A 24,139-nucleotide genomic window follows, 5' to 3' on the forward strand; every position below is an offset into this window, starting at 1 on the left:
TTTATTTGTTTAATATCTAGTTCCTCGACTATACTTTGAAATGTGCAAGGACACATCTTCTCCTATTGTCATTGTTTTATATCCAGCATGTCATGCAGCACCTGGATTATAGTGTTTCATCAATATTTGTTGAATAAATAAATAAACTGAAAATAATAATATAGTGTGATATAATACAATAAATATAATATAATATAATATAATATATTTAATGATCAAAGAGGTTAAAACTGCCGTAAGAGGATCAAGGAAGGAGAGTTTTAAAGAGTAATATTAAGAGGTCAGGATTGTTTTTTCATCATTTGAGATTAGAGTAGCTATTTATTCTATATTTCACTTATAGTGATTTCAGGTCCATGAACTGAATTTCTGTTTTCCTCTTATTTGTTTTTATCTCATTTTTAATATCTTGAAAACTTCCATAGAAATGTACTTTCCTTTGTCCCAAATATGTGTAACAGAGCACTAAGACCAAATTATCTTTTTTCTTTAGGCTTGTTAACAGTAGCTACTATTTGATAGGCTTTAGCCACAGTCCAGATAGTACTGAATCAGTTTTTCTTGGGATCTCTTCAGTCTGTCTGGAAGATAGCACATCCAGTTCCAAATGTAAGGCTATTCTTAAACTTAAAAAATCTTAAATCCTAAAACCTAAAATCTAAATCTTAAAATCTTCAATCCTTAAACTTAAAATCTAAACCTGAAATCTTAAAAATCAGGGCTGACTATAAGAGGTGACATGGTGAAAGCATGTAAAGGACGTAAAATGAAACTAGGACCTACAGGAGTGTGGAGATTCACATCTCAGGGAGCTCAGCCCAGAAGGGCCCGCTTGGACTACGTACCCACCAGGCCTATTAGTCCTGACTGCAATTAGAGATAAAGGCAGATTTCTGAAAAGGAAGGACAGTCATTTGACTTCCAGGTGTGCAGAAGTGGAAGATGTCATTAGATTCAACTTAAAAAAATGGTACACTCAGGGCTCTCTGGCCGATCACAATAATAGTGATAATAATTTTAGTGTGTCTTATTTGTTAAGCTCTTACTATATACCATGTACCATGCTACATGCTTTACATATAACATTATTTTTCATCTTTGCAAAACTCAATTTCTTTAGTGAGGAACTGAGAGTAGAGGCTTGGGTCACATGCTTGGGTCACAGCACTGTGGTAGCAGAGCTGGTCAATGAAACCAGACATTCTGACTCTAGAGCCATGATCTTAGCTTGCTTAACCACTGTATGATACATGTTGATTTTTCCTGTTTCTAAAGACACTTGGGGTTTCCAAATCACATCTCTAATTTGTAAACCTGTTAATGCCAAGGGCTGTCCATTTAGATCCATGGACTTTTTATTGGCAGCTATAGCTTCCTACAGACGTGATACACACATGAGTGGCCCTGAGCATGATAAATACACTGTTTTGTGTTGTGAATTTGGACGGAGGCAGAAGGGATACAGGGTTACTTGTGCCAGAGGTTGTCAGGTAGTGATGAAAAGAACACTTTGGTCAAAGGAGCCTGGTACTCCATACAGCAGGACTAAGATAAAGGATGATGCTTGTTAATCTGAAGCTAGTCTGTAATATGTTCTCCCAAACAATTAAATTATGCTCAATTTCTAATATCTTCCAATGATAGTTAGAATTTTAGTGTGGAAGCCCTTTAGTTTCAAAGATAAATTGATTTAAAGTTGAAAGCAGCAAAATTATTAATCACTTACAACTACGATTTCCTTGGTTGAGTAAAATTTTGTTCCTTGGAAAATTTGACTCATGTTCACCTCTAATATGAAGAACAGGATGTATAGTTTATTAAAATAAATTTTCATAATGAATAGCAGTCAGTCTTCAAAAGTCTTCAGAAGTAAGGCACAAACACATCACAAGGCTGGGATTTATGATGTCACTTTTTATATTGATTCAAGTCAGCCTCACTGGCTCCTTTTCAGAACTTCAGAGAATGCCTTCTCTTTCTTCTACATGATGGCAACCTTCCTAGTTCTCACCCCTAAGTCTTTCCTTGTGTTACTTAGTCAAGCAGAATATTTCGGGTTATTTTGACTCTATTCTCTCTTACCCCACCCTCAGACCACATTTTATTCTACCTCTTTTTTTTTTTTTTTTTTTTTTGCGGTACGTGGGCCTCTCACCGCTATGGCCTCTCCCGTTGCGGAGCACAGGCTCCGGACGCGCAGGCTCAGCGGCCGTGGCTCACGGGCCCAGCCGCTCCGCGGCATGTGGGATCCTCCCGGACCGGGGCACGAACCCGCGTCCCGTGCATCGGCAGGCGGACTCTCAATCACTGCGCCACCAGGGAAGCCCCCTCTCAAATTTTTTGAACTGATCCTTTCTTTTTCATCCCTGTCATCACTATATAATTTCGTCATCTTTTTTTTTTTTTGCCTGCATTATTGGAAGTGTTTCCTAATTCATTTTCCTGTCTTCTCTTATATCCTCAAATCAACCCTCAAACTTCCTGTCAGAATGATTTTCCTAAAGGGCAAATTATTTCATATCACTTCCTTTTTCAAAACCCGGGAATGACAATTGCCTTTAGGAAAGCACAACCTCCTCCGCATTGCATGTAAGATCCCCGATGATCTGGCCTCTGCCTACCATCTCTCTTCTCCTCTCTGAGAAGTTTATGTTCTGGGGAATTTTGAGGTTCTTGAAAGTGCAGTGCCCTCTCTCACTTCAATGACTTTTTCATTGTTCTTCCCTTTGCTTGGAATGTGCTTCCTCACTTTGTCCTAAAAAATTCCTCTTCCTTCTTCAGAGGCTCAGAGGTCTCTCAACATCCATAAAGCCAAGCCATCTCATTTTTGTTCCCCTTGGAGACAGTTATTCTCTCCCTTTTCTTTGTTTGCAAATATTGAACGCATAAGATGGTATTTAAATGGTGTCATAAAGATTTTTTTCTATGTACGGTACTTGACATGACATGGCATGAAATTCTCATTTTCATTGGATGTTCTTTAAGAGTGCGTGCTCCAGAAAGAGACTGTGTCAGCTCAAATCCGGCTCTGCCATTTACTACCCCTTTGATCCTAGACGACGTGCTTTATCTCTCCATACCTCCATTTCCTGACCTAAAAATATTAATAATAATGTATTATACTTCAGGCTCCAGATTATTAAATGAGATAATGCATATAAATAGCATAAAACAGTACTTGGCACTTACTGAGTGCTCAGTAATTTATTACTTATTAGCTACTTTATTATTATTATAATTTTCATTTTAAAATGTGATCCTAATAACTGGCCAGAGATATTAATAATAATAATAATAAATACTATGATTATTGTTGCTAGCACTATTATATATTCTGCCAGAATCTGAAAGAGAAGTAGGCTAAAAGGACCCTTCACAGTACATGAAAATCTGAAAAAGACATTTATGAATAAATAATTAATAATTAATAATAATTAGCATTATATTATATAAGATTAATATACTGTATAATATAATAAACCATAGATCATAAAGTTAAATATTTTTCATTCATTATCACATAGCACTAATTGTCATATTCATATTAAACTTACATGTATTCTCACTCCGCATATCAAGATACAGCTATTCACCTATATATAAACTGCAGGAGGAAGAATGAGAGACTTAAAGAGTCAAAATAGGTCAAAGATGGTAAAAATAAACTCTTGGATAATTGAGAGTATTATTACTTTTTTCAATAGACTGCTGTCTCTTCAATGTCTATCTCTGGAAAGCCAGAACATTTGTTATAAAGTATGTATAGTCATTTTAAAATGATTTTCTCTGTTTCCAGAGAACAGTTTGAAGCAATCATTTTCTTATGGCTCATGACTGACCAAGAATGGTGACTCATACTCAGAGTGCTGGCCATTTTCTTCTTCATTTTGATACAACAGGGAGATTGCAACTCTGTAAAACAGTTAACTCTTGTAATCATTTAAAAATACATTTTTATCTCATCTGCTCTGATTGCTAAAGTACCTATGTAAATTTTGTTAAAACTCATATAAAGTCAAAAAACATAGTTTACTGCCAAACCGACAAAACACCAAGAAACTGCTCAGTTTTGTGAGAGTTTTTCAAAATTAGTAAGCTATAAAAGCAAGTGGCAATTTACAGGTCTTGGATAGTCTGTTGCTATGCAAGCTAGTGTCTAACATGTCAGTGGGACCAATGTGCTAAGATACGGTATATGGACAGACTCTACTGCTGTTACTTTGTTGTTGTATTGATGATACTTCAATGCATGGGGCTGTTGCCTGTCTCTAGAAGCATTTTTGTCTCTGGTATATATGCATGCTGTGGTTTTGCACTGTATAGGTAATAGTGCCCCTTAAAACTTTAGTTTAAAATAACTGGGGAAGTCTTCATGTTAGAAAGCAATGGAGAGCTGCATTTTCCCCAAATTAATAGTGATCAGCTAAATTATAATCATAAAAGTTTATAATTTGACATTTTTCAAAAGTAAAATTAATGAATTAGAATTAAAGATTCACATAGATTGAAAAAAAACTTCCATTGGGGTTAACCATTGGTGACATTAATAAGAGTAATTTTAGTGGCACAGTAGAGGTGGAATTCAATTACAAGTGAGCTGAAGAAGAAAGAATGGGCAATAACTAAATGAAGGTGAATGTCAAGACTTTTGCTACAACCTCGACTGTGAATAGAAGTATGATTTAAGGAGGTGCCTTAAGAGGGAGGGAGGCTGTATGAAGTGAGACAAACTCAGGAGAGGAGGAAGAGAAACATAATGATAGCCTTAGACAGCAGGGTCACCTCTCTCTCAGATCAGAGGAAAAAAGGTAAAAATTGTAAGGTTAAATGTGCATGTTGTGGTGAAACTATGAGGAGGGAAAATTGAGTGCATTAATGCCTGAAGATAGCTCTTTTTCTGAGCAGAAAATGCTAAAAGTGAAGGTGATCTGAGTGGGACAGGTACTTAGGGGAGGCTCTGCGTTTCTGCCCCTTCAATTCCCTGCTCTATCGACTCTATATATCTCAGTATTTCTACTTATTTGTTGTACCTGCATTTACATATGTGATAGCTGTTGGTATGGTGTACTTTATTCTGTTTCACTTTCCCCAAATGGTGTTATTAATTTTTTATTTTTAATTTCATTACTGGATCTATAAAGAAATAAAAAAGAGGAAAAATGAAAACATCATCTCAGTTATATCTAGTTTATCTGAGATAGTTAAAGAATATCTTTCCCTAGGAATATATTTTCCATATAACTGAAACATAACCCAAACTAGAAAATTAGAACTAGAAAAATAGAAAATAATCATTTTTGACGGGAAACTTTTTAAAGTGTTTGATTAACATTGGTCTCATGTGTCAGTAATTTGGGGAATATACTTTCCTATCTGAGTCCTTTCACTTTTTCCCTAGTTTCCCAATAAAAGGTGCTGTCAAGTGCTAGGTGTGTTAGGACTTGTACGAAGCTGACATATGAGAGTAACAAGATAGAAACACCATATCTGGTTTATAAATACAATTAAACCATCTATTTATAGTAAATGTCAATATATAGCTAGTAAATGGCTCTAGTATGAAATACACATATGGCAAAATGTATGTTCCCCAAACCTTACAAATCACTGTTATTTGCATTAGAGTATCTTTATATAGCATAAGAGAGTAGCGCTCTTAGATATCTGCTCACTGGCTACCTGCCAAAACTCTCCCTGTCATCTTTCCAAAAAGATTCCTGACAGAACTTAGAAGAGTGGTTTTTAAAAGTTAATGTGCTTAAGAATCATTTGAAAATCTTGTTAACAATTAGGATGGATGGGTCTTGCTCCAGAAGTTCCACTATCAGAAAACTGCTCTTGTTAGCAAATTCTCCTGGTAATTTGGCTACGTGTAGTCCTTGGAACACACATCTAGATGGCTAATATTTTCTATTTATCTCTATCAACTTAGCTGGAAGCAGGCTATATTCCTTGTAATTTTCATCAGTAGCCAAAGATTTTTTTAAGATAATTGATAATCTTCCTCACAGACAACTTTGAAATTACCTTCTGTTAAGACCTAGTCCATGCCCCAGGGCTGTTCTATTATACAACATTAAGCATTCTATACTAATTTGTATTATTTATTCATACACACACTATAATATCTTATGCATAGCATTTGTGCAATCGTCTCTATATGATACAAAATTTACATTAAATTCAAGTTGATTAAAACTATGTTCTACACGTCCTTATCTTTTTAAACAAAATAAACGCACCATAAATTAAATGATTCCTAACAGCACCCATTGTTACACTGTTAGGCAGTACAATTTTTGTCTTCTTTTACATTTTGCTGTGCCATTCCCTATGGGTGTCTTGCCCATAGTAGGTGCTCAGTAAACATTTGTGGAATAATCAAGTTAACTGTATGGTAAATAAGAATCCAAAGGCTATGAATTAGGGCCTAGAATTAAAGTATAGGTCTTCAGTGCAGATTGATGACATTCCTTTAGCATGATAAAACTATGTTTTAGTTTCCCAGTTTCAGAAAGTTAAGGCTGATGGAAAACTGATTACTTAAAGTGTTGTAGTTCTATTTTTTTGTTATTAAAAATAGATAAATTCTCCATGTTCACACATTTTTATATAAATACTTTATGAATCAATTACCTTTCAGTTCTTTGTTTAAAAATAAAAATTACTTATTTGTAATCTATTATTTGAGTAGGTAAACAAATAAACAGAGCATATTTTTTAAATATAGCCTTTTTGTATAAAGATATGTAAAAACAGACCTTTATATCTTCTTAGTAATTTCTTATCATGTTGCAGAAAATAGCCTATCATTACTCCATAATATAATAATTTTTCTTTTTGTGAAAAGCACTTTTTAATCCTGCAACTTATATGATAAAATATCACTTATATTTACTAATTTAGGGTTTTAGAATATATCTTACATTTATTTATTACTTGTTACAAAAACTCACATTTAGATTACACTTTAGATGTTATCTTTAACACGCTACCTTAATTGAGGGCATCAGCATTCCTACATAATGAACTTAATATTACAATATGAATATTTTATGCTGTAATTTGAAATTCTCTGAGCCATCAATTCATAGGAATTTGTTTATATGCATTAATGTGGGTCAGTGATCTGTGTCTCTCCCTGGCTATTTGTTTATTGGAAGAGAAGAAGGACGATGGAAGATAAATAACTTTTTTTTTTCCACATTTGTTTCCTCACAAAGATTTAATCACAAATTCAACTGTAAAGCAATTCAGTCAGTTCCCTAAATCAGAAATGAATGGTTACTTTTGGTATAAAGTTATACTCAGATAATTTAATGACTTGCTCATATATGCTGCTCATTTCTCGTGTAGGAATAAAATCAAGTTGGAAAAAGGAAATAAAATTTCACAATATTGACTATAGTACATGTTGCTTCTTTTTGAAGCCCATAGTCTTCTTTAGCACATTTTTATTAATTTTAGAGGTAGAAATAATTGATAAATTTCTTATTCAATTCAAGTGAATAGTCATTGAGATTAATACTGAAGTCTCTGCATCTCTTGATAAGCTTTAGATAAGCATAAACCTTATGATTTCTCTTTTTTGTGGAGTGGGTAAACAGAAGCTTCTATAATTATGTAGAACCACACCCTTCATATAAAACACACCTTCTACAGTCCTTAAACAGAGGTTGTTTAAAGCACACAGCACAGATTTGATTTAGACAAGGTAAGGCATTCTCGAGTTATCCAATAGTTTGGGATGACCGTGATAAAAACCTGAACTAGATTTATGCACCTAAAATCTGCCTCTGCCTGTCCTTTGCTGTTACCACAGGGGATTAGGGATGGGTGAACCCAGCCGTGTTTTGGGTTCATCAAACATCTTGAACTACTTTTCCAATGTTCTGGGTTAGGCAAAACCCAAAATGTGTTTTGCCAAGCACATTTTCTCTTAATTCTTAAACCCAGGAGTATTTTAAGGTAAATTTAATCCATATGCTTCTGATTCATTTACACTAAACTCATCAAAATGTTCTATCTTAAGAGCTATCTAATGTGCAAGAAGCTTTTTGAATATTTTATAAGCCTTTTAAAGTCAAATTCATTGGACTTTTACATTCAGATGGGCCAAGAGCAAGTGAACTCAGAACCTAAAACAATCAAGTTTGGTTGCAAAGTCTAAAACATCAAGGTTTGTGATGGTGCTAAACTTGGCTGTGCATAGCTCAATCCTTGGTAAGAATATATATTAACATTATTTTTGCACAATGTAGACTGTGTAACACAATGAGTAGTGAATAAAATGCAAAATAAGGCATGGAAATATAAAGAAGCCAAGTGACAAATAATTCAAAGCAGACTGAATGTCTGTTCTTTAGCAAGAACCATGCACGAGCTAACATAATGGAGGATGACACTACATCTGTTTTCATTTTTCTTTCTTTTGGGAAGACTTTCTTCTTTTTGGACTGTATTTAGACTTTTCTACAGTTCTCTTCCATTTCTATCTTTTGGACAGTCACAGAACTTACAGCTAGCATTGTAGCACTAACATTAAATAAAAGAAAATTATGTTTAATATCATAAAAAAGGGCTCGTTTTTGTCATGAAAAAGCTAAAATGGATTACTAACTTTATTTCTTAAGATATTATAAATCTTAGGTTTGCAAAATAACAAACAGGTTGAGATTCATTATAAATTTCACAAATCAAATTCACCATCAAAGCCCCAACTCTTATAAATTTAGGCTGGATAATACTAAAATTTGTAATAAATAAGAATCCCATTTGATTATATATAGGTAAATTCATTTTGATCTCTTTTGATTATTTCTGTATGATTTAGAAGACCAGACTATATTTAAAATTTGTACATAATGGTAGTTAGGGGCTTAGCTATGTAAATAAGAAAACTAAGTAGTAAAGTAGAATAAGAGAAAGTAGAATAAAAAATTGGCATGGAGAAATAATTTATTACATGCTAAAAAGCTAAAATCTTGTTCCTACTTTTCAGTTATGAACATTTCTAAAAACTAGACCCAGACATTGAATAAAGTTAAATAAAAATCAATAATAATTTTAGCATAAGCTTTGCACATAAGAAAAGTTTGTTTTTCCTACTGTTGTCGTCTCAAAAAGCATTTTAGTGGCTTTCCAAATATCTGTTGTAATAAGACACAAATGATAATAAATATCTTTATAATCAGTATCTCAAGCATCCTATATTCTCTTTCAGCACTTTCTCAGAAATGTTGAGGAGTGACATAAATGAACACATCAATGGAGTGCAGAAGGTAGAAACACGTATATTGCAGTGAGATTGAAATTCTTTACTAAAATGACACACTTGAACATTTTTTTCCCTTTCTCTATATGCCATATTTTTGTTTAATAATGCCATACTCAGATAATGGTTTTTAAGAGTTAGGGCTTTGGCAGTAGTATATTTTGGTGTTCAACCCTCATGAGCTGGTTAACTTTGAAAAATTTTAAATCTTTTTTTAACCTCAATTTTCTCCTCTGTAGAATGAGGACAAAAAGCAGGATTCTTAAAATTATTGCAAATGACAATATACATGAAAAGCTTAATATCCAGTGAACTTAAGACCGTGTGATAAGTGCCAAATACATAGTACCTGTAAGATGGACAATCTACTTTTTTTTTTTTTAACTCTCAGGTATGGATTATCTACTACCAAAAAAGGCAATGCCTATTCCAATTATGCAAGACTTCCTGCTGTGTCAGCTTGGCTAGGTTACAGTCCCCCGTTATTCAACCAAAAACTAACCTAGATGTTTCTATGAAGGTATTTTCTAGATGTGATTAAGATCCATAATCAGTTAGTTGCATTTAGGTAAGAGAAATTATCCTCGATAACCTGAGTGGGTCTGATTCAATCAGTTGAAATGCCTGAAGAGCAGAGCTGAGGCTTCCCTGATGAAAAAGAAATTCTGCCTATGGACAGTAATATTTGACCCTGACCAAGAGTTCCAGCCTATCTTTTCCGATAGCCTGCCCCGTGGATTTTGGATGTGCCCAGCCAGTCCCCACAACTGCATAAGCCAATTCCTTGCAACAAATCTCTTAAAACAGATCTCCTGTTTCTGCTTCTCTGCTTGAAACCTGGCTGTTGCATGAATTTATTCAGCAAATACTTACTAAGGGTTTTCTATGTCTCAAACCAAGTATTATTCTAGAAACCAAGAACTCTGTACAGAACAAATTAGATATTTCCCCTGTAATCACTGAACCAACAGAGGATATTTCCTGAGATAAATTATAAATAAATAAATATTTAAATTAAAAAAATAAAAAGTGCTTTGAAGTAGAAGAGATAGAACATTATTTTAATATTAGCCTTCTTAGTTTCCATATGGAACCATTTAAAATTTTTTCTAGTGAATTTAAATTATACTTATATCTTAATTCAGCGAGTTTTTTGTTTCTGTGAATCTAGAGTTTCTATTATTTAAATGCAAATGTAGATTTTCTTCTAAGTGGAAAAAAGTGTAAAAATTTAAACTTTCTGAGTTTAATGTATTCAGTGAACAAACATTGATTCATTGATTGAGTGCTTCTAGGTACATGAAATTGAGGTGAACACGGCAGGGAAGGGCCATTTTACCTGCATTAGGATCTAGTGTGTTACCCAAGTGATTGTCATTGTCTTTATTGTATTGTCGTGTAGCTAATATGATGTGCTCATTCATGTGACTACAACATAAAAAACTCATACTTTCAGTGGGAAATACTTAATCATTAAATGTCTCTATCAGAATAATTAGAAGATCCTTTAAAAAGTAAAAAGAGGGGCTTCCCTGATGGCGCAGTGGTTGAGAGTCCGCCTGCCGATGCAGGGGACGTGGGTTCGTGCCCCGGTCCGGGAAGATCCCACATGCCGCGGAGCGGCTGGGCCCGTGAGCCATGGCCGCTGGGCCTGCACGTCCGGAGCCTGTGCTCCGCAACGGGAGAGGCCACAGCAGTAAGAGGCCCGCGTACGGAAAAAAAAAAAAAAAAAAAAAAAAGTAAAAAGAATTTTCATCATTAAACGTTGAAAATAAGGATTAAAATTTTGAGATCTGGTATGTGTTTCTTATTTAAATCTTGAAGGAGTAAACAAACAGATCATCAGTAAGCAAATCTGAAGGGGATCCAACCCTTCAAATAGAAAGTGTTACAAATAATTTTTCTATTAAGAACATTATTTTCAATTTCTTCTACACTATTCCAATATCACAGGCAAGTTAGCCTTTAAATCATGTGTGCTTAAATTCACAAAAGTTTATTACAGTTTCTCATTTATAATTTCACAAAATTTTCCAGAAATTAGCAATTTGATTGGAAAAAAATGAAATGTTTTCCCTTTTCTTTGATTGTCTCTGAACACACAGCTCCTGCCCCCGTGAGCGATCAAGAGGACCATTTTACATGCCTGCTTAAATTTCAAATTGTCAAGCCCTTTAGTGGCCGAGCCCTAGCCTAGAATTTGATCAGATATTAATCAGACTTAAAAAATAAGAGCTTTCTTCAATTATAAATGTAAATACTTTCTTACTGAATTGGATGGTTATATGACAAAATATGATATTTTCATTTTAAAAATAATCGTTTTGGTAACTGGAAAAGCAAGATGTTTGCAAAAGCATTTTAAACATGGATATTCAATTTGCAAATGCTTTTTAAAAAATTATAACTTTTCGCAAACATGTTTTTTAATTACCCTGAACAGAAAGGAAATGTAATATGGAAATCTCCAATTTCTCAGACTTTAGTAATTTCGAAGGTTAAAACATTTGCTATATTGTGAATTTTTTTTAAAGAAAAAGACATTTGCTATACAATCAGCAAATGTCAACAGCTTTCTAGGAAGAACATTAAAGGAACAAACTTTTCTACATTAAAGGAACAAATCTTTTCTGGGATTATTCACGTATAATGAAACAATTTAACTATCCTAGAAATTGGAGCCAATACAATTGGTAATTAATGTCATTAAAACTATTGCTTATTGCAGATTTTATCAATAATTGTCATGAATGCGCTGTTGGTGCACCAAGAAATCTTAAAGTTGTTTTTACTTTTACAACTAGTTTTATATTACAGCCATTCAAATATTTATAAAAATTCAAATATTTGTAATTATATATTATAAATTATGAGTTAATTTTATCCCTCATATAGACATTCTTAGCTCCTCTTTACTCCTCTCTACCCTACAATTAGCTCATTTTCTATTTGAGTCATGATGGAACCTATTGCTTTATTGTATGAACCCTCTGAGCCAAAACACTCTTCTCTAATTAGCCTAGTTTCATAGTCTTTTGAAAATGCAAGTACCCACAAATTAATAATGCAGAACTCCTTAGTAATTCTCATGAAAAGGATTTTATGTAAAATTAAGGAAATATAAAAAAGACCAAAGCTCCCAAAACACCTCATTTAAATGCTATGTAGTTTGCAAAGAGCAATTAAAGTGATTCTACATGTTACTTTCCTTCAGTTTTTCTTCTTTGTAAGCATGTCCGAATAAAACAAATGTTTACACACAACCAAGCAATAGATCAATATGGAGTGAAGTAAGGAAGAAAATATTGAAGGAAAATCTGTAAGCAGTTAGAAGACATGGAATTTTGAACCTTAAGCACCGTGGTCCATAATGAACAAATCATGCCAGACCATGATGATAGGCCTGTTTGATAGAGTTGCAAAACTAATTGGATGAAGAGGATGGAATTGACGTCATGTATTTGGGCTTCAGTGAAGCATTTGAAACAGTGGATCATGAACTTTTAGTTGCAAATTAATTATAATTGTTTTGGATGAGAACAGAGTCACATGGATTGGGAACTGGCTAAAAGATCATAAACAAAAATAATAAATGGCAATGAATCCAGCTGAGGATAACTGCAGCAGGTTTTCATAATGGTCAAAGTTTTGTAAATCTCTATTTATTTCTTGCTAAAGACTATTTTTCCTCAATAATTTTGAAGTAGAAGTGTTTTCAGAGGTACCCAAAGAAAACAATCAGATCAAAATATGAGTTCATATGAATCAATATCTAATTTAGAATTTATGTTTGACTTCGGTTGACTTTTGAAAATGTTATGTAAAAAAGTAGGAGTGCATAATATTCAGGCAATAACTAGTATCAATAAAACAGAATATTTTAAATATTTTAGGTGTTATTAACTATATGTCTTACCCCCTTAGTAAAGTAAGTTCAGTAGCACCTCTATTAGAAATGTATCAAAGAAAAAAACTAATCTTTTAATTTTTATAAATAATGCCTGTGATTTCTCTATATTTGTTTAAATTAAATGGATTTTTATAGTAATAGGAGAATAGCATAACAAATTTAAAACATAATATACACAATGCAGATTATTTTTTAGGTTTTTTTTAAAATTCACAATACAATTTTTTAAAACTGCTAGGAGACTATCAGAAGATAACACTGAAAGTTAGATTCTTTTATGAAAGAAGAAGGAAATTATATATAGATTTTTTTTTTAAACACCCAAATCGCTTTTATTGGAGGGAGATGGGGGGAACAGGAGTGGGGGAAGGTTCTCCAACTACACAGCTTGTTCATTGGCGCTGATTCCTGAGTCCTGCGGCTTCATCACACAGAGCAGGCAGCTCAGGTGGGCTGGAGAAGGGCTCAATGCACAGGGCTTCAAATGCTTCATCTGCCCGGAAGGCTAGCTCCACAGTGGCTGCGGCCTGAGGCCTTGCTCTCTGGCTGGTGAAGCTACACTCACCCAATGTCTTCCCGTCGTCCAGAAGCTGGTCGTCCTTGTACAGCTGCTACTCTTCCAGCGGCCGCTTGAGCTCGATCACGTTGCTCTGCTCCTTGGCATCCGTGAAGATGGTGGTCTTGTGGCAACGGATCATGAGGAACACCTCCACGGCAGCGGAAGCCTCTCCCTGAGATTTATAATGAAATATGACAGAACAGCTTTTCTGAATTGTGGGCTATGAGATAATTTTAGAAGTTATGCAATAACGTTTTAAATTGTATGCATTTACCTATATTAGGGGAAAAAGGGATTAAATGACATAAATATTACTTAAAATATATTTGAATTCAAACAAGTACGTTATCTCAAGAAAAATATTCAGTGAAAGATGGTACAGTAGTATAAAATATGCCAAAATTCAGGTAATTGGTACACAGAAGACTAATGTTTGGGAAATGTTGCGTTTAAGAAGCCAATATTGTCTTATCCATTGAACCAAAGATAGGTTTAATTACATGAAAGGGTAATGTATTGAGACCGATACTGGCAAGATTCTCAAGGAAAAATAAGATTAAAATGTTAAACAAATAAACAAAAATAAGTTTCGTAACATTGTATATAATCCCCAAATTTCCCAGCTCCAGCAGACAGCTCATTTAATTAAACAATATTCCATTAAATTTTTAGCATCACAGCAAATGAACCTGAAGATTTTACTAAGATTTAACCTACTGAAGTGATAAATTCTGACTTTTTTACCCCTTCCAATTTTTAAACATCAATAGAATGAAATAAAAGCGTATTAAACCTAGAATAGAAAAAAATTATTGTCACCATTAGGTTTACTTTAAATGAAAAGAGTACATTTGCTGCTTGTAACTGAACTCTTAGTTGAATGAAAACTACTGCTCTAAGATTATATCACCACTTATTTTTATTTATAAAACCTAAAAAGATAGAGGCACAAGAGAGCTAGAGTAAAATACACACATTGAGGAAAAGGCAAATTTTAAAATATTTTACCCAAGTAGAAACAATGGAAACTTTTGGTTTGCACAACAGCCTCCCAAGGGTAAAGGTGGGATTTACATCACTGGTTGTACTTAAAATTCACCCTGAAGAGCACTGAGGCCAACATTTAAGAGAATTCTCACACTAGAGATTAGATGACCTGTCATGGCTTTCCATTTCATATTTACATGATTTTGTTGTCCTAATAATTATTCTTTTGGAAAACAATTTGCTGGCAACTTAAGGTTTTAGTTATATCCTTGGGAGTTGTCTGGCTGTGTTCAGCTAGAGTTGAGCTGTCATGTCTAAAATGGTGAAGTTAGGAAAAGGCACACCATGGATCCCAGCCTTTCCTTGAGCATTTCTGATTACAGAGGCAGTGTTAATAATTCTCAGCTTTTGGAAATGAAGGATAAGCACTACATTTCACCTTACAGATGGAATAATAATAATGACATTAACTCTAACTACAAATATCTCCTACTTCACCATAATTCTTGGTTTGAATAAGGTCAATGACCCTTGTGTTATCATATTTTTGCTTGAAACATTAGCATATATTTATTGATTCATTAATTCTTCCATTTAGGAAATATTTCCAGTGTCTCCTCTGGTAGTTGTGCTGGATATTGAAAACACAGTAATAAAAAAATACACATCCTTGATGCCACCAGAGGGCATAATCAGGCAAATGAGTAATTATAATAAAAGTAGTAAGTGCTCTGATTAGAAAGTAACAGATGTTTTGGGACTATATTGGTGGGACACCCAGCTCAGCCATCATGTTGATCACAGGGGTGATGATAAAAAGTATCTCAGAGCAAATAATATATATGTGTGTATGTGTGCATATATATATATATACATATAGCATATATGAACATATACATAATACACATATATGCCAAGTATATTATATAACTATGCTATATACACTAGGCAAAGAGTACAGCTTGTCTGGAGGCTCCAAGGTAAGAGAGTATGAAATGTTTAAGGAGACAAAAGATGTTTAATATGCTACAGAGTAGAGTTTGAGAGGAAGATGATAAAAGATGAGGCTAGAAGGACTCCAAATGTTGCCTACTGTACAACTCCAGGGGCCCCATTCACGTGGACTGCGTCACCCAGGTGAAAGAAGTAGTGATTTTAGTTGGGCTAGAAACAGTGAGATGGCAAGAAGTAAAATGAGCCAAGAAATATTTAGGAGGCAAATTAAACAAGACTTAATGACTGGATACGGAGAACAAAAGAAAAGGAGAGAAGATATTTTGCTTTATCAATTGAGGTGTAGATGGTACTGCCTTTAACTAAGATGAGAAACATTGAAGGAAAAATCGATTTCAGGTAAAAAAGCTTTCTTAAGGTGGTTTGAACTTGTTGACTTTGAGGTATGCCTGGGAACTCTAAATGGGTATTTCTTGCAGGCAGCTGGATATGCAGATTTGCAATTCAGAAGAGGAATCTACATTAGATACATGTTTTGAATAGATGATAATTGAAACCATAGGAATTAGAAAAAATTGAGAGGAAGATTAGTCTCTTCTGATTTTGGATAGGATTATAGCTATATAATTCTAGATTTATAATAATTCTTGAAGGATATTTACAGGAGTAGATTTTATAATTTACTTTGATAATCCACATTTTAGCTTAACATCCATGCGATTTATTGACTCAATTTTCCAAAATAGTATAGAAATACAGACACTACAAATAAGCAGAGGAAACCAGCCAGTTTTTGTTGTATATATTTACAGTTTCTGCAATGGATATGTAATTCTTTTTATAAGCAGAGACAAGTAGATGCTATTGAATGTCTTTCTAAATTATTTAGGGGAATAGATAATAATTGGCTCATTTTTGATAGCTGAAACACTATTTGTTTTTAAGAAATTAAATGAAAATATGAGTAAAAATATGGAAATTCTTAATTTATTTAATAAAGATATTGGTATGGCCCTTAAACACTTAGTTGGACAGCTGAAAATATTGATATGGGTTTCTATTCTTCTTTATCAGCTTACCCTATTGTGGAGATAAGAATGAATAAATAAAGTACCACACTACTGAGAGAAGGAAAAAAAGCAAAGAAGCCATAATTATGAAGGCGGCTATTTGTATTCAGGGTAAGTGACAATTATTTGCCTATAATTAATGTTCTTTTTGGTACCTTACAAAAATGTGAAGTAAGAATGACTGTAGTAGATACATTTTTCTTTATAACATAGATCGCTATGAACAATATAACACAGTCCTGTGTATTGTTCTGAATTTGAAGATGATGATTTATTTTTGATCACTGGCATGTGGTTGTGTATATAGAAACCCAAAACAAGTGAAGCAATCAGTTCATCGATTGGTTATTTTGTTTACATGAAATCAAAAGAGTTAGCTTGACTGAGTCCCCCCTCCTTGGATGTTTGGGCATTAAATATGTAACCCAGATGTCAGTTGGGGCCACCTTGTCTTCCTTGAGATCTAGATAAGATTGCCTTGAATCTTGATACCCACCTTGTGGAAGGAGGAAACACTTTTCAAATGTCAGTGAAATCCAGGTAGCTCGAGTTCTTAATGGTTACTCTTCCTCCAGCCTGTGTCTAGGTTTCTGTGTTTCCTGTCTCTTTTATCCACCATATCAATCCAGATTTACCCTCTGAACTATTTTTTTTTTCCACAACACAAAAATGTAGCCCATGCAAATGAAACATTTGTGAGTGTAGAGAGCTTTTTGGAAGATTGGGACAAGCGGATTAAGAGGGCAAAGCATTTACACTGCTGTAAGAAGAATGACTCTACATTTAGTATAAGGCTACCCTGATCCCTTCAGTTATCTTTCTTGATGGAAATTTCCATCAGTCCTTCAGCCCCTCTGGAAGTGTGCTCTGGAATAAATTTGTGAATTTATCTATACATTCCAAGATTTAAGTAATAGTATTGTTTATAATAGCAAAAATTGGAAACAAAGTTTCTTATGTAAGAGCCTAATTAAATCGATTAGGATGATCCATACAGTGTGACATTGAGCAGTCATTTAAAAATAATGAAAATATGTACACCCTTGAATGGAAGAGTTTCCAAGTGATATTATGAAGTAAAAAAATCAGGGTGCAAAATGATGTCTGTGGCATGTTTCTACTTCTGGCAGTAAATAAATATACTTTGAACTGGAAGAATACACCAAAATTATAATAGCATTTCCTTTTAGGGAGAGGTACTGGGTTAGTGGGAATGACTATTCCTTTCATTTTTATACTTCAGTACTGTTTAATTAAATTCAATTTAAAGAAGGTATGTTAAATGAATTAATAGTGGATTGATTTGAATAAATCCTTTTATTATCTCATTTAGAATAGCTGAGTCACTCCTATATGGTTATGAGAAAAAGAGCTGCTATTAGAATAAAATCCAAAGTTCTTTACACCCTAAGTTCTGGACACCCTGACCTTCCTGGTGCCTCTCCAACTTGCCGCATCTGTTCCCAAACCAGATCCCTTGCACTTGTTCTTCTCTCTGCTTCCAATTCTCTTTATCTGCTGCATCACCTCATTTGGGTCTTGATTCAAATGTCACCTCTTCAAAGATGCCTTCTGTGACCATCCTATCCATCCTAAGTCCCCTAACCTACCTAGTTATTCTCTGTCTTATTGTCCTATTTGCTTCATGGCACTTATCACTCCCTGAAATTAAGCATATATGTGTGTCTCTGTGTGTGTCTCCCCCACTAGAACATTAACTTTATGAGACCAATGGCTTTATCTGTTTTGTTTGTTGCTATAACTTCAGTGCCTGACAGTAAGCAGTCAATGAATGCATGAGTGAATGAATGAATAAGTTAAGGGGTCCACATGTGCCCCCTGGGTCTTATCTTCTATAATCCAGGAGTTTATCAAGAATAGTTTCTTTCCTAAGAGGGACTCATGTGTCAACTCTTAAATATTATACTTATTTGGTTTTGAGTATTTATCAATTTATACCATGTAATTTAACAGGATTCAAGAATTGGAGCAAGTTTTGATAAACTTGCTGGAATAAATATAAGCATAATTCTAAAAAATTGAACCATCACTAGGTGCTCTACATATGCATTATTTTAGGTAATCCTCCCAATAATCAGATGAGATGGCCCCTATTATGATATTTATCATATTATAGCTGATTTCAGATTCTCAGAGGACTCATATTCTCACAAATCACTACAGATTTCCTTGATTGAACAGGACATGTTTTATGAATTTTTCCCATTGCAGGAAAGAAAATGACAAGATCTACTAAATTTTTGAGCAGAATAGTAAGATGTGGTCAATTGAATTATAGATGCATACTCAGCGGTAATGGTTCTGTTTTTCTCAACACATCTACATACATTTCATAGAATTATCAAAATAAAACAATTTTAATGTGTTGAAATTCTGTTGATGGTGATTACCAGTGTTTGAGAATAGTTTATAGCCATGGAACAGATGGAAAAAACGTTTTTAAGGAACACTTATGGAGCTGAATGCTCCAGGTAAGACTACTACCCTCTCCATCTTTCCCCAGCCAACGACACTGCTAGTCTCACCACTTTAACTGCAGACTGGAACAAAATTCAATAAATAATGCATAATTAGAATCAAATAGCCACCCTGCCCTCAGAATAAACTGCATTATGTCTTTCATCCCTTTTCTCCCTCAGTTACCCCCAGAAATACAAGCCTCCAAGGCCTTCTACCATCATGCAGAGTCTTAGCTTTCTGTATTCTCTAACCTGACCAAATTAGATCATCCCAGGCATTGATGTCTCTATTTGTATTGACCTAGATCTTCCTTCTTAGAGCGTGAATGTCTTTTGCCTCAGTCATGCTAGAAACCAATACTATTCTCTTAAACATGAGTTCCACCCTATTCTCATCCAACCATTGCTGAGAATAATCAAGATAGAATGTACTAAGCAAAGAATGGGGAAGGTGAGTCCATTATGAGAGGTCTGCTAAGGGGAGAAGAGAGTTTTTTGCAGAGAATAGTAGAAATATAGAATTAGATACAGTAGGCCTATATTAAAAACCAATTTCCTTTAAGTAGTTTGGACTGTATTTTCAAGCTAACTTTTTAAGCAGGGGTGTCTGGTTTATGGTCACCCTTGTAACAGTGTGGAGGATGGGACAGAGCCTAGGTTTTACAACTGTTCAGTGGAACCAAAGAGTTCATCGGAGGTACTAATCACAATCTTCAAGCATTTAATCCACATGCAATTTAAAAAAATAATTTAACATTTAAAAACTGTACTTAATATGCCAACCAGTGCTATAAATAGTTACCTTCACCACTCCAAGCTAGAAACAAGGTTAAGAGCAGAAAGGTTAAAAGCATCTTGCTGTAATAAAACCAGGTTGGTTTTATTCATACCTCTGTTATGAATTTTCAGCACATGGGGTTGACTGTAGGTTACCTGAAATGAGCCATCATTGAGTGGGGAATCACCAGACTGTCTTGTCACCTAGAATACTGGACCTGTTAGAGTCTTGCCCGGCTTCTGGGGAGGCCTGTGTTGGTCACACTAAGCCACTTCTTTCCTGTGACAGTGACAGTCACTCAGCACCTTGATGGGTCCCAGGGAAAGACATGAGCACATGTATGCTTCATGGAGCACACCCAGTGCTCCGGGACCTGTCTGCTACCACTCTGATAGTAAAATGCGAAATGTTTTTCTTACCAAAAAATGAATGTAATAAGAAATTTTGAAAATTGGAGACTTCAAGGTATTAAGAGGTGCTTTTGGGTTAACTCATTTGTTGTGTGTTGAGCTGAGAACAAAGCTCCTCTGACTGCTTTTGGGCATTTATTTAAAGTACTTATAAAAATATATTTGATCAGGGATTTCTTGCTCTATACTGATTTTGAACTCTGTTTTTGTTGTGGATGTTTATTCATGTGTTTGACCCATACAGCTCTGTGAGAATATTCGAGTCAGACTATTATTTCTAGACCCAAGCTTTGCAATAACACACCTGACAAGGTGCAGGCACAGCAGCTGGGTGTGGGCCCTCGGCATCTTTAATCACAGTTGCACTGTAACAAGTGAATACATGATGCCTAAAGTGGAGATAAAATAATACTGTAGTTCCTTTTGCATTTAGGTTTAGACTTTTTTTTACATTTGACTATTTCATATTTAACTATTTTATATCTGACAATGTTACTGGACATTTTCAGTGTTCTTTTTTTGGTCTAACTTTTGTCAACAGTTCTTTTATAGGAGAGGTAAAATAATTACCTTTGAAACCAGAAGTAGACTTTTGGTTATAAACAGAAAATTTTAAATAGCATTTGATGATGGCTATGATGAGAATGATTAGGCTGAATAAAATATGACAAAGTAAGCATAAACGAATTTCACGACTAGTGGTAAATACCTTGAAAACAGAATAGCACAAAATGGTGAGAGGTCCTTTTTGTTTTTTAATGTCCTAGGTGTGACGTGAATCACACTTCACACTACTTTAGATCTGGGCAACAGGGACCTCTGCTGTGGGTCCCATGCTTTATAGAGAGGGTCCTATTTTTTTCCTCCTATGGCTGCATCCCTCTCCATGGAGCAAATGAGTCCATGGAATCAAAGAGATAAGTCCAACTGAAGCCCACAACTCTCTTTCAGACGGTCCTTTAGGTATCCTGCTTCCCAGAACTCCCTGCCCTCAAACACACTCCCGGGTAGCATGAGAACAACTGGCTCCCAGTCTGCAGTCTGCCTCCTTTTCCTCCCATCACTGCCTCATTCCACACCCTGGGGGGCTTTTCATGGATGTGTGTGGTCACCTTGGCTGCATGCCAAAGCTCCACAGACACCCAACAGTGACCCTTGGGTCACCCCTCAGTCCTAGGGATATACACACCAGCAGTATAGAACTACTTCAGGAAGGATGGATCCAGGTAAGATCCTCATGGAAACACAGTTGTGGGGCGGGGATGGAAAGGAAAGGAAAGGAAGCTGAAGCAGAGAAGCCTAATGAGGTCCCTCCCATAATTCTTTCTGTCTAGGAAATATGCTCCATGTAACTCTCTGCCAGCAGCTACCTGCTAATTTGTCATGATTTACCCAGAGAACACCGAACAATCACTAAAGAGAATCACCTGATTATGGTAGCACTATCATTCCTTCTTTTCTCTTTATTCTTAACTAAACACACATTGTCTTGTTAGCAAGTGTCTCAGAAAGCTAATAGCCTGTAACACCCCATGTAAAGGGAACTTTTTAGTGCCTCACTCCACTGACTAATAACAAACATCAATTCCAAACTTTACAAATGAATGTAATAAGCAAAAAAAAACCCAAATAAACAAACAACAATAATAAAATAATGTTGTATCTATTTCCTTATTTTTCTCACTTGTTTCCTCAAAAGCAAGGTCTTGATATTCAAAAACCGGAGCATGCATAAAAACCCACAATGTGTGATTTTAGCTATAAAACAAGACAACTGCAGAAGACAAGAGACTTTCTGGAGAAAAATATATTCAAGTCTAAATATTTCATACCATCTGTAAATGGAAGTCACACTAGTGGTTATCTTGAGGCCGGGAGTATAGATTGGGAGGTGGCATAAGGAAAACTTCTGGAATTCTGGGATGTCCCATATCTCCTCCTGGGCAGTAGTTAGACACGTGATTACTTATGTGAAAATTATCAAACTGTACGCTATGATTGGTATACTTGACATACTTTACTATGTTATACCTTAATTAAATTTATAGTACTTAAATTTTGTTCTGTTACACCTTAATTGAATTAAACATGCTTTACTATGTTAAAAACAAAAACAAAAACTGGGGCATGGAAGAAAATCAAACTTGCTGTCTCCTGGAAGATCTCTGGTGCACACCGAAGTCATTAAGTAGTAGCTCTCTCCTCCCTCCAGATGCACTGAATGAGGGGTGAGCCCTCCTCCCCACCTTAGTATGGCTACTGGCTTTGTTCACTAATGAAATATTACTGCCAGAATTCTATTTATTGGAACATTACCGGTTTTTAAAAAACTTTTAGAGTAGTATACATAGCATTCAGTGTTTGCACATCAAATTGTTTTTCTCTTTTCCCTTTAAATCAGAAAAGAGTTTGTGACATATTGAACAAAGGGACTGCTCTGAAGTCTTTCAAAAAAGAAAGAAACATTGTTACTACTATGTCCTCACACCTCCCAATTAGATGGCCATTGACTATGTACAAATATTTCCCATTTTGGCAGGCCCTACTGCTGAATCAAATGGCAAATCTTGAGTATTCCACCGTCTCTTTGATAAGAAGTAAAACCATGTGTAGTTTAACTGAGGGCACTGCCTTTTATCTTGCACTTTGGCCATGTCTCTGTACAGGATGTGAAGTTGACAATTGAAATAGTGTCTTGATAATCTGACTTTAAAACCCACTTTGTCGGACTGTATCAGATAATTAACCAGAGGTGGCTAAAGAGAAAGTTGAGCAAGCCAAATAATTGATTTTCTCAATTTTTAGATAGCCTCTCTGAGTTAAAATATAAATCTTATATATTTTTATTCTTATAAATGGGGTTATTAGGTTCCTTCCTAAATGAGTGTATTTTTCCTGATTTAGTAAGCGAGGTTTTATCTGAGGCAGAACAGCATGGAGAGTGTTTACTTACCAGATGGGGAGAATAAGGCAGCTGGCATTCCATCCCTGACTTGACATGAACGGTGTGTGCTGTGCCCTTTCCTTTGGTACCTCAGCAGCTACTAAATCCCGCTGTGCTTCCTATTGCTGGCTGACAAGAAACAGAAGCCTCTTCCCACAAGTGACTGGCGGCAGATGGGCCGAGACAGTGAGACACTGCTCCCTGGACTTCCATCTGTCCAGCCAAACGGGGTCATTACAAAGTGTGCTTTCACGCATTGTTCCTCTTACGGCTGAAATTTATGTGTAGTGTGGGCAATAGTTAGTTTAATTTAGCAAGTTTATTTTAAACATTGACTACATGCCTGGCAGTGTGCTGCTTACTTTCCAAAGGTTAAAAAAGACATGGACACAACATATTAGCTTGGTGTGTTTCTTTCTTTTCTTTTTTTTTTTTTTTTTGCGGTACGTGGGCCTCTCACCGCTGTGGCCTCTCCCGTTGCGGAGCACAGGCTCCGGACGCGCAGGCTCAGCGGCCATGGCTCACGGGCCCAGCCGCTCCGCGGCATGTTGGATCTTCCCGGACCGGGGCACGAACCCGCGTCCTCTGCATCGGCAGGCGGACTCTCAACCACTGCGCCACCAGGGAAGCCCGTGTTTTATTTTTAAAGGGAGTAATAAATGTAAATTTAGGAAGAAATGTCATTGCAATAAATGCAGATCACTTGGTTATCAATTTTCCTGTAGATGAACAAACTCTTTTAGGGGTAATTAGTGAGCAGAACAGTTGGAAAG

At 35.3% G+C, this 24,139-nt stretch overlaps 1 long non-coding RNA gene and 1 pseudogene across 2 annotated transcripts in view; one reads left to right on the plus strand and one right to left on the minus strand.

Moving 5' to 3' along the window:
- Nucleotides 1-24,139, plus strand: part of LOC129392325 (uncharacterized) — a 289,454-nt gene that overhangs the window by 165,224 nt on the left and 100,091 nt on the right. For both annotated transcript variants that reach the window (XR_008618049.1, XR_008618048.1), the window contains exon 2: nucleotides 16,759-16,865. This is a non-coding gene — a long non-coding RNA (uncharacterized lncRNA). The remainder of the gene's footprint in view (nucleotides 1-16,758; nucleotides 16,866-24,139) is intronic.
- Nucleotides 13,564-13,909, minus strand: LOC102977548 (elongin-B-like; annotated as a pseudogene).

The sequence above is a fragment of the Physeter macrocephalus genome, chromosome 8 (genome assembly GCF_002837175.3).
Source record: "Physeter macrocephalus isolate SW-GA chromosome 8, ASM283717v5, whole genome shotgun sequence".
NCBI lineage: Eukaryota > Metazoa > Chordata > Mammalia > Artiodactyla > Physeteridae > Physeter > Physeter macrocephalus.